This window comes from Suncus etruscus, chromosome 8 (assembly GCF_024139225.1).
Source record: "Suncus etruscus isolate mSunEtr1 chromosome 8, mSunEtr1.pri.cur, whole genome shotgun sequence".
Lineage (NCBI taxonomy): Eukaryota > Metazoa > Chordata > Mammalia > Eulipotyphla > Soricidae > Suncus > Suncus etruscus.
The window spans coordinates 34715402-34727831 of record NC_064855.1 but is presented as its reverse complement, the minus strand read 5'-3'; the positions used below and the strand labels follow the sequence as shown (position 1 = coordinate 34727831).

The window sequence follows — 12430 nt, the reverse complement described above, 5'->3', positions numbered from 1 at the left end:
AAGGCAGAGCTTTGAGCCAGAAGAAGATGAGACTGTGGGGTCTTCTCCTCTGCCTTGGGTCAGCTGCCCCAGGTGAGTGTCCCTGAGACCACCCAGGACTCTAAAAAAGGAGAGAGTGCAGGGACTGACAGTGACTTATTCTCTTTGTCTTCAGGTGTCCTGTCCCAGGTGCAGCTGCAGGAATCAGGCCCAGGACTGGTGACCCCCTCCAAGACACTCTCCCTCACCTGCTCTGTCTCTGGATTTTCCATCACAACCAGTGGTTACTGCTGGAACTGGATCCGCCAGCCTACAGGGAAGGGCCTACAGTGGTTGGGTCGTATATGTTCGGGTGGAAGCAATAACTACAGCCCATCTGTGAAGAGCCGCATCTCCATCTCCAGAGACACAAACCAGAACCAATTCTCCCTGCAGCTGAACTCTGTGACCCCTGAGGACACAGCTGTGTATTATTGTGCAAGACACACATTGAGAGGAATTCAGGGCAAGCCTAGACACAAACCTGAGGAAGATATAGGAGTATGGCCTCAAGAGATGGCTGGCACCAGGGGGCGTTCACAACCTATTAAGTAGAGGCAGCACCTGAAAGGACAGCAGCTAACTGAACTATGATTGCTTTATTATGGACAACTTGGTTTTCCTCTATTGAAACTTTCTAAGTGCTTTTATTCTTGTCCCCACTTTTTGTTAGGGTTAGATTTTTTTCCTTATTAAATTCTGTCAGAACCATGTAAATCTCTGATATTGTTTTAAACTGGTTTTTGAACAAGGAGAAATGCCATTTTGAAAAGGCCACATGACAGGCCACTTTCAGGTTCTGAACAAAGAGAGATGCCATTTTGTAAAGACCACTGGTCTTTTACTATATTTTTTGTCCCCCAATTCACAATAGAGACCAGGCATAAAGGACCTGGGTTGAGGTGTATATGGAGTGCATTTACTGTACCTCCTCTTTCTATATAGTTAGTGTAAAGAACACAGCCTGTGGTAAGAATTGGGAGGCCCTATAATTTCTTTTTTCTTTCTTTTTTTTTCTGATATCTTTTAATATATATAAAATCCTTCACCAGTAAAACATTCCCATGACCAATATCCCAAGTGTCCTTCCTCCCCACCCTGTCTAGAGTACAGGCCTGTGTGGGGTGTTTTACTATATTAATTTAAGAGTCCTAGAGTTCGAATGGGGATAGTGAGGAGGCCTTTCTGGGCTCGACTAGACTCCTGCAGCCCCTAGAACCTGGCAGGTCTGAAGGTTGCAGGATGAGGGCAGAGAGATTCACAGAGCAGTCAGATGAAGTTCCAGGAGTTAGCCAACTTTATTTCACAGTCCTAACCTAACATATACATTTTCTCTAATGGCTTCTATGCCTTTTCCTAGCACCACTTCTCTACTCCTCTGGCTCTCTTGGCTTCTGTCTTCTTTTCAGCTGCTTTTTCCAGGCATCCTAGCTCACTAATTCCCTTTGCTAAAGCTACTGCTGCTGCTTCTTTAATGATGCTCAATGGCTGATGCATAATTTGATGCTGAAACTCTCTGTTGAATCTCGCTGTTGATTCTCACTTTTGCCCTTTCTCACTTCTGCCCATCCTCTCATACACTTCTCTAACACTCCTTCTTATCCCCTCTCTCTATCCATGCAGACTCCTCTATCCTTTCACAAAAAAGAAATACAAATGGCCAAAGGACATGTAAAAAAATGATCCACATCAATAATCATCAGGGAGATGCAAATCAAAACAACTATGAGGTACCACCTCACACCCCAGAGATTGGCACACATCACAAAGAATGAGAACAAGCAGTTTTGGCGGGGATGTGGAGAGAAAGGAACTCTTATCCACTGCTGGTGTAAATGCCGCCTAATTCAACCCTTATGGAAAGCGATAAGGAGATTCCTCCAAAAACTGGAAATCAAGCTCCAATATGACCCAGCTATACCACTCCTAGGAATATAACCTAGGAACACAAAAATACAATACAAAAATCCCTTTCTTATACCTGTATTCATTTCAGCACTATTTACCATAGCAAGACTCTGGAAACAACCAAAATACCCTACAACAAATAAATGGCTAAAGAAACTGTGGTACATATACACAATGAAATACACAATGAAATATTATGCAGCTGTCAGAAGAGATGAAGTCATGAAATTTTTCTATACATGGATGTACATGAAATCTGTCATGCTGAGTGAAATATGTCAGAGAGAGAGAGAGAGAGAGAGAGATGCAGAATGGTCTCACTCATTTATGGCTTTAAAAAAAATAAAAGACATTCTTGCAATAATAACTTTCAGGCACAAAAAGAAAAGAGCTGGAAGTTACAGCTCACCTCATGAAGCTCACCAAAAACAGGGATGAGTTTAGTTAAAGAAATAACTACATTTTGAACTATCCTAATAATGAGAATGTATTAGGGAAATAGAAAGCCTGTCTAGAGTACAGGCGGGGTTGGATGGGAAGGAGGGAGATTTGGGACATTGGTGATGGGAATGTTGCACTGGTGATGGGTGGTGTTCTTTACATGACTGAAACCCAAACACAATCATGTATACAATAAAGTTGTTTAAAGAAAAAAATTAAAAAATAATAAAATAATATATATATTATCAAAAAAAGAATTTGCTGTTCTGTTTTTCTTTGTTTGGTTTTTGTTGTTGTTGCTGCTGGTTTAGAGGGTGTTTGTTTGTTTGTTGTTTTGGGGGGTTATTCTTTTGGGGGGTCACCCCTGGCAGCGCTCAGGGGTTACTCCAGGCTCTATGATCAGAAATCTCTACTGGCAGACTCAGGGGACCATATGGGAAGCTGAGATTCCAAACACTGACCTTCATGCTATTTTACCTTACCTCCATGCTATCTCTCTGGCCCCTGTTTGTTTGTTTCTTGCCATAGTTAATGGTTTTCGGTTTTGGTTTATTCTTTTCTTATTCTTTTTGTACTTTTATTGTTTCTCCCTTATTATTTTTGTTTTTGTATTTTTAGCTTTTTCTTCTTTTTCCTTTTTTCCCTTACTTCTTATAAATAGATATTTATAACATCTAGATGTACTTCTCCTATTTTTCCTTATTTGTTTGCCTTTCTCCCCCAATGGTACAATTTGTACCAGTCATATGTTTATTAGGTGTCAAGGAAGGAAGGTTATCATAGAACTCAAATAAAGAAGAGATAAAGCTGAAGAGAACACAATCAGAAAACTCAGGCTAAGCTGGTACATATTTGAATGGGAACTGGATCTGGGAAAGAAGTCTCTGGAATATATTAATCTCATAAAAATTTTCTCTGGGACAAGTGGCAGAGATAATCCCCACCAAGAAATTATTTCCTATGGTTCTAGCATCTAGAAATATGCCCCCCCCCCACTAAATTACCTATCAAGTGCCTTTCCTCCATCTATGGAACTAAGTGTTTTTGGAAGTGTATGATTATCTGACAGAGTGGGTCACTTACATTTCTTGTTTGCCCAAAATTCTGTACATGGTGGAAGAACAGTAGCAAACACATCAGAAAATGGGGGTAAGTGCCATTCTGTAATAGAAAGGTTCCAGTAAGAATGGATTTTATTATCAGATCCTGACACATAAGATTTTCCCTAATGAAACTTTTCTGGGAGATCCTTGACATATTTTCTGGGATGAGGAAGGGGCTGGGTTTGAGGAAGAACCCATTGAGAAGTCTGTGTTCTCTGAGTTCCAGGCTGTACCTCATCCAAGAGAGCCAGAGACCAACCACCTTGGGTTCCCTCCTTTGCCTACATAGGCATTACACATGCAAATCTCCACATTAGACCAAGGGTTAAAACCAGGTACACACTCACTTCTACATAGGTTCCCTCTCCCTGACACAGAGTCTGAGGTCCTGGAGCTTGGGGACAGGAACATGGCTCATCAACGGCTCCTCCTTTTTCTGGTGGCATCTCCTGGCTGTGAGTATCCCTGGACAGAGGCCAACAAGTTGGGGATGGTGCCTCTGAGCTCAGTATTCACTGTGGGTCTCTGTCCCCAGAGGTTCTGTCTGAGGTACAGCTGCAGGAGTTGGGCCCAAACCTGGAGACGCCCTCACAGACGCTGTCCCTCACCTGTTCAGTCTCTGGGCTCACGCTAACCAGCAATCATGTGCCTGGATTCGCCAAGCCCCTGGAAAAGGGCTGGATTTGGATTGGCGTTATATGGAATGATGGAAGCACAAGTTATAAACCACGTCTACAGTCCCGACTCAGCATCACCAGGGACACTTCCAAGAGTGAAGTCTACTTAAAATTGAGCAACTCAGTTACTGAGGACACAGCCGTGTATTATTGTGCAAGACACACAGTGAGGGAAGTGGCTGTGAGCTCATACACAAACCTAGTGAAAAGGCAGGGGGATCTCCAAGCATGGTTGAGGCCACCAACGGGTGTCTGCTCACAGGAATATAGGCTGTGCTGTAGAGACAGGAATGGGAGAGGCCTGATGGGAATGGATTTGTTTTCTCAATTACTAAGATAAATAAATCAAACTTGGTAACCTAAGTTACACACTTCTGAAGTATTACTTCTCTGTTATGAATTTCTGCATAACTCTTCATGTCCAAGACTTATAGACCTTTTAGTACAGTGTGTTGCTTTGCTGTCTTGTAAAGATCATTCCTTTTCACAGACAGAACACCCTCTATGCCTCATCTCCTGCTCATGATCATTGAAGAAATGTGATGATGACAATGGGAGTGTTTATTCTGGTGGTGCACATGCACAAGAATTGGTGCTGAAAAAGTTCTACCAGCAACAATGCCTCACACTGTAGTGTCCCTTGTGTCAGCATCCTTTCTCTGTGCTTTACTCAGCTGCACAAATGCTCAGTTACCTAGGAATGTAGTTTCCACACATGGCCTGTTTTGGTTGGATCTTGTGCATTCTGATGCTTTGTTCTTTATATCCCACAGAAGAACAAGTTCTTATAAATTGGTCCATTTCACTCTCATTGACTTCACTTCATCTGATAGCCTCCAGTTCCTTCCATATACTTCAATATTTTATTTTCTCATAGCTACATAGAATTTGTTTTCACCCAAGACAGAAGATGCCTTTATTAATCATTTTGTTCAGAGCATGATCATTATTTTAATTGCCAGATATGAAGATGAAAATAAATATATAAAAATGCTCTTTATCAGGACCACAGTGATAAAACAGCAAAATGGTGTTTGCCTTGCAACCCAGGGCAGACCCAAGTTTGATTCCTGGCATCCCATATGGTCTCTCTGAACCTATCGGGAGTGATTTCTGAGCACAGATCCAGGAGTAACCCCTGAGGGAAGCCAGGAGTGGCCCAAATACCCCAAAATAAATAATAAATAAATAAATAAAAATAAATAAATAATAAATAGTAAATAAAATGCTCCTTATCAATAATCACCTATATCAATTAGATTCAAATACAAATTAAAAGAACAAAAATACATGACTTCTTGCCATAGCAATTGTCATATATCATAAAGAACCAAGTACAAAAATAACCAGTGTTGGCTTGGACATAGGAAAAATTCCCAAGTACTCCTGGTGTGAACATCAGCTGGATCAATATGTCCAGGATTGAGTGTGTCTTGAAGCCCAAATTCAGAGTTTGAGCACCACCTGCTGAGATGAATAAGGTTTGTCAATGACGCAACGAAATGATCTGATTCCTATACCAAGGGGTGTGCCTAAATAATTAAAGAAAATGGGGTTTTGAGAAAGTCAGGCAGAAATACTTATAGGTCATCATTCACTTCTACCCAGACATTTGGTCCACAAAAATATCACTAAAGGGTAAGGAATGGTGCACAGAGCGGTAAAGCATCTGCCATGCCAACTCTAGCCTAGGACAAACCGTGGTTTGATCCCTCGGCATTCCATACGGTCCTCAAGCCAGGATCAATTTCTGAGCATATGGCCAGGAGAAACCCCTGAGTGTCACTGGTTGTGGCCCCTCAAAATATATATATGAGGTATATCATATATATATATACATATATATATATATCTGTCACTGAAGACTTTAAACAATGTCGAGGCACTTGAAAGAACAACAGTAAGAGACTGTGCCAAGTGTTTAATCTCAAGGGTGAGGACAATATGTGATCTCAGTCCAGAAAAATCCTGTGTGACAGAAAAAAATAAATAATTCTGAGCAGAATCTTATTGATTTATAGTCTACATAGTGATATTTGACATATATTGTTTCACAAAATAAAATATATTAAAACTAAAGACAGAATGGCTGTTTTCAATATCTCTTGTAGTTAAAACAACTATCTAATCCCATCAAAAAATGTGGAGAAGAAATGAACAGACACTTCTTCAAAGAAGAATTACAAATAGCCAAAAAGCACATGACAAAATGGTCAACATCACTAATCATCTGGGAGATGCAAATGAAAACAACTATGAGGTACCATCTCATGCCCAGTGATTGGCACACATCACAAAGAATGAGAATATTCAGTGCTGGCGGGGATGTGGTGAGAAAGAAACCTTTTTTACTGCAGTTGGGAATGCCCTCTAGTCCAACCTATATGGAAAGCGATATGAATATTCCTCCAAAAATTGGAAATTGAGCTTTCGTACGATCTAACTATACCACTCCTAGGGATATAACCTAGGAACACAAAAACACAATTCAAAAATTTCTTCCTAACAACTATATTCATTGCAGCACTATTTAAAATAGCCAGACTCTGTAAACAACCAAAATACACTTTAACAGATAAATGGCTAAAAAAAAAAAGTGAAATTGAGCTCCATATGATCCAGCTATACCACTCCTAGGGGTATGCCCTAGGAACACAAAAATACATTACAAAAATCCCTTCCTCACGCCTATACTCATTGCAGCACTATTTACATTAGCCAGACTCTGAAAACAACCAAGATGCCCTTCAATGGATAAATTCATAAAGAAACTTTGGTACATATACACAATGGAATATTATACAGTCATCAAAAGAGATAAAGCCATGAAATTTTCCTATACATAGATGTACATGGAATTTATTATGCTGAGTGAAAAAAGCCAAAGGGAAGGAGAAAGACACAGAATTATGTCACTAATCTATGGGTTTTGAGAAAAATAAAAAGATATTATTGTTATGATTCCCAGAGATTAGGGCCAGAAGGACTGGCTCATGATATGAAGCTTACCACAAAGTGTGGTGAGTGCAGTTAGAAAAATAACTACACTAACAACTAACATGATAATGTTAATGAGTAGGAGAAGAAGAATACCTATCTTGAATACAGGCAGGATGTGAGGGAGGAGGGAGATAGGAGGCACTGGTGGTGGGAATGTTGCACTAACGAAAGGAGATGTTCTTTGTATGACTAAAACCAAACTACAATGATGTTTGTAATCACAGTGTTTAAAAAAGAAAGAAACTGTGGTACATCTACACAATGGAATATAATGCAGTCATCAAAAAAAATTAAATCATGAAATTTTACTACACATGATTGGGCATGGAAACTATTATTGCTAAGTGAAATAAGTCAGAGGAAGCGAGATAGACACAAAATAGTCTCTCTCATCTATAGGTCTTAAGAAAACTAAAAGACATCAATATTCTACCCTAAATGGGGTTTGGAAAACTCCAGACCAAAGGCCTTCTCCCTAGCTTGGGAATGCTGGTAGCCTTGGCAGGCCCCCAGCAATCCTATTCTTCATACCTTGGTCTCTAGGCCTTCCCTTGTTCCCAGGTGGCCAGAAATGTGGGTTCTGGGAGGACTCTCTTAAAGGGGCCCCTAGGTTTTCCCCACCCCTCTTTCAGCACTAGAGGGGAAGGGCACAAGGAAGAGGGCTGGCAGATGTCTAAATTCTGGTTCTCTAATGAATCCTTTCCTTAATCTGGAGGCTAGCTCTAGCCAGCATGGGATTTGAGTGGATCCCAGGCCAAAGGCCCTCTCCCTAGCTTCGGGGTGCTGGGAGCCTTGGCAGACCCCCAGCCATCCCTCTATTCTTCCCCCACTCTCCAGTCCTTCCCTGGGTGCCATCCCAGGCAGCCAGAATGGTGGGTCCCTAGCTTGGGGGGTGCTGGGAGTTGCTGGGTTGCACTAAAGCAGTCACTGGCATCTTCTCACTGGTCTCCATTTTCAATATTGTGCAGGGGCATGATTATTAATGTACAGAATTAATGTACAGGGGCATGTATTAATGTACAGAATACATTAATAGTATTCCCTATAATTAAGGTATGTTTTGCATATGCAGATCATATTTAGTCCTTCTCTCCCTCACCCCCATCAATCATTACCCCATAATTACCCTTTTTAACTTCAGTACTGCACAGGCCAAATCACAGAACAAAGTGGTGCACTGGAATTAACACCCCCAACTATTTCAAAAGACATAAAAGGGACACATATATGTCTTTTGAATATTTTATATGTTTTCCTTAACAGCGATAACTCTTACTAAATGTTCTCTTATACAGTGACGACTTTTCCCCTCTTTTGTCTGGTCTCTTTGTGAGCTGTTCAATAAAGAATTCTGGTAAGAGTCCCTCACTTAAATGTTTATGTTATAACCAAGTCAAGGGGATTGTTGAACTTGTTCTAGTGACGCCCATAGGCAACAATAACACCACGTGGCATTGTTCCTCTTTTGCATAGGCACATTAAAATAGGAAAATACTATACATACAAACAAGTTCTTATCTAATAGAGATAGGAACACACAAATCTTGTAATGCAATGGGACCTTACACCCTGAACATTGACATAATGACCTGGCTCAGGCCTCAGAAGGATGGGCATTCTTTATTCACCCCTGAACCAGGGAAGCCATCTATGAAACAACCAAGTTGTCTATAACATCACCTGGGAGCAATCCTCTACCAGGGAAGACACTACCACTGCTCTCACATCGACCTACTTAAAAGAGACTTCCCTTAACACCCAGAAGACTTAACAACAAGGACCTGCTTTCAGGACAGGGCTCTCTGCATTGCCTTCTAATTATTAGGTGAAACTAGAGGATGCTCCACATCATCCTGAATTCAATGTAGAATATGCAGATTCCAGGGTCTTTAACTACAAAAAACTGACATCAAAAACAGAGACTGTGTGAAAAATAAAAGTGTATTGGAAGTACAGACAATGACTTGGGTTGGACAACCTAGTATGCCTGGAACCTAGACTTGGTCTTACACCAGAAAACTTCAGGGGTAGGGTCTCCTTGTATTTAGGTCAAGGCTTTTCCTTTCCATGTTCCCCATATTTTGCTGAGCCTATGCAAACAACAATTGCCACTGTAACACCATTTTTTGCTGTGCTCTTTTGACTCTAAACCTTAAGAAAACCACTTAAACTTCTGAGGTTAACTTAAACTAATATGCATTTGCATGGAACTGTAAAAAAAAATACTATGCCTTCAATGTTAAAGGTGTTACATAAATTTTGTGGCTTTAGACTCCTTTGTGTACTGCTATGAAATGTTATAATGTAATACAATCTGGGGACTTGAGGGACAAAGTAATTGTACATGGGTTCTGTTTTATTTTTCTTAATGTTCTTTGGCTGAAAGTTCAAAATTAAGGTGTTAGCAAGGGGATTTTTTCTGAGAATTCTGTTTATGGGTGATTGTCTTCCCACTGTAACTTTACCTTGTCCTCTTTCTTTGCATCTTTTTTCCATAATAAAAAAATAAAAATATTCTTAAAAGACATTATTATAATAATACAAGGAGACAATAAAGATCGGCGCTGGAAGGTAGAGTCTATGATATGAAGCTTACCAGAAAGAGTGGGAGTCCAGTTAGAGAAATAACTACAATGACAACCACTGACAATGGAAGTGAGAAAATAGAATGCCTGTCTTGAATAGAGGAAAGTAGGGAGGGAGAGAGATGGAGAGCATTGGTGGTGGTAATGTTGCACTGCTGAAGGGGAAGTTGTTTTTTCTTTATTTGTTTTTAATAACTATATCTCAACTACAACCATGCTTGTAATCATAGTGCCTAAATAAATACATTGAAACAATAAAACACCATCCCTGGACACCTGAGCTCAGGCTCTACACACCAGGGACCAGAGAGGAGAGGAGCAGGGTCAGAGACTGCCTGGGTGGGCTTCACTGCTCATGGATTGTATGTCTAAACCTAGATGTCCCTTCCCAGTGTTGGGATCACTGAAATATGGAGCATGAGCAGGGGCATCCCAAAATGAAGCACATGTCAAGATCCTTAGTCTGAGGGCCAGAGCAGGGTCACAAGCAATAGGGCATTTGCCTTACATGTGCTAACCTAAGAAGAACTGCAGTTTGGTCTGCGGCATCATATATGGTCCCCCAAGCCCAGAGTGAATTCTGAGGACATAGCTAAGAATAACCCCTGAACGTCACTGGGTGCAACCCAAAGAGCAAAAAAAAAAAAATCTTCAGTCTGTACAGCTTAAATCCAGAGTCTCGGCCCACCAACAAAGATGACAGTTTTCTCAGTCACCAGAAAAAGAATCTGAGATCAATACCAAGGGGTATGCATTCCTACCAGCAGTGAAAGAGAGTTTCTTTCTCCCCACTCAAATCCCCACCAGCACTGATTGTTCTTCAGTTGTTTGGGGGGTTTTGGTTTGTGTGTGTGTGTGTGTGTGTATGTGTGTGTATGTGTGGTGTATGAATTGTGCCAATGTCCAAGGAGCAGAAAATGTTCTATGTACTTTGTGGTTACAAAGTATCAAGGTCTTTATTTAATTTGGTTTTGACCTTTGTGCATGGTGTTAGATGGAGGTCTGAGTTTGCTTTTTTGCATGTTGCTGACTAGCTGTCTCAGAATCACTTGTGGAAGAAGCTTTTCTTGTTCCATTTTTTATTTCTTGACCGTTTATCAAAGATTAATGATTGTATGAGGAAAGTTTGTCAAAAACCTTATATTTGTCTCAATTTACTCCTCCACAAACATTATTTCCACAGAAATATCAGTGAAGACTTACACAATGGCAGAACCAACTGAGGGAGCAACAGTAAATGTGCCTAGTGGAGGTTGACAAGAGTATTGAGCACAACAAGGCAAGTGAGTCAAATTCTGTATGATGAAAATGAATGAACAAACTTGAGCAGTCAAGCACTAATTTCCAGTTTACATAGTGAAAATTACATATGTTGTTTCATGAATAAAAATTAACTAAAACTAATGTCAGAATGACTATGTCAATATATGTATTGGGCATATTTAAATATAATCTTCAATATATGTCTACACTGAGCAAAAGCACAACAGGCTACATATTAAGCCATCAGTTCTTTGAGTCAGGGATTCTAACTCCTTCATGAACCATGGATTCGTAAATAGAAGAACTTATAGCATAAATATGTCATAGAAAGAAGTGGGTTCTGGGAGGACATTAATTTCCTAATTTTTTTTAATTTAATAAATACAGATATCAGGAACTGATTAAATAAAATTATAGTTAGGATAAAAAAAGGTAGATTCTGACAATAATGTGCACCAGGATACTTTGACTTCAACATAGGATCTGTGCAAAAACCAGGTTCTCTAACTACAGAAACCTGCTGCAACAACTGGAATTGAGAACTTTTACTGGGACTTGAGAAAGACTTTGGGGCTAGACAACTTTGTATGTCCAAAGCCTGCAGTTGGTCTTATGGCATGATGCTTCATGGATAGGGGCTCCCTGCTTTTAGGCCAAAGGTTTTCCCTTTCTATTACTCCCATCATTTACTGTCTCTATGCAGAAAAAAAAATGCAACACACACCATATTTTTTCTTTTTTTAAATATTTTTATCTTTTACATAGGGGCTCCCATCCTTTTCAAAGAACCTTGGGACACAAATTATTTTATTTTACCACATACTTTTGCATTTTTCTATAAAAATAAGAAGAATGGAAAAAAGAAAGACTGGGGGCCAGGGGCCAAGTGGTCTCAGATGTATTGGTGGAGAAAAAATAAGTGCAGAATTAAATCACCACGCCAAACTCAACAACAATAGAATCAAGAGGTCTAAATTTTAACAATATAAAGTTAAATGGGCCTGTTATACTGGCAGGCCAAAGGGATAAAGGGAGGTGGTACAGGATGCACTCTGGGTTCATTGGTGGAAGAAGGTCAACAATGGAGGTGAGAATGGCACTGACTCTGTATATCTGAAATTCAAATATGAAGGACTTTGTAGATCACAATAGTTTCAATAAAATAAATTTTTTAAAAAGGTAGATACTGGAGTTTCTTAAAGGTCCTCACATGGGAAAATGAACTGCCTATATGAAATTATTGAAATACCATCATATTGAAAACAACATGATATCTTCATTTCCTCTGACATTATTACAATGAGAAAGTCAGGGCCATTCTATAGCCTGTTTCAATGGGCCACATTAACCTACTGATAAACACCAGTAGACAGGGTGTGTGAGTTCTGTGCCCCAGTAGGAAAAAAGGAATCATGGTCAGACTTTATTACCCATT

At 40.0% G+C, this 12430-nt stretch overlaps 1 non-coding gene across 1 annotated transcript; it reads right to left on the bottom strand.

Moving 5' to 3' along the window:
- Window positions 1-869: 869 nt before the first annotated feature.
- LOC126016585 (small nucleolar RNA SNORA51) lies at window positions 870-1004 on the bottom strand. Its single transcript, XR_007498377.1, has one exon. It is a non-coding gene; the product is annotated as a small nucleolar RNA SNORA51 (small nucleolar RNA).
- Window positions 1005-12430: the final 11426 nt, after the last annotated feature.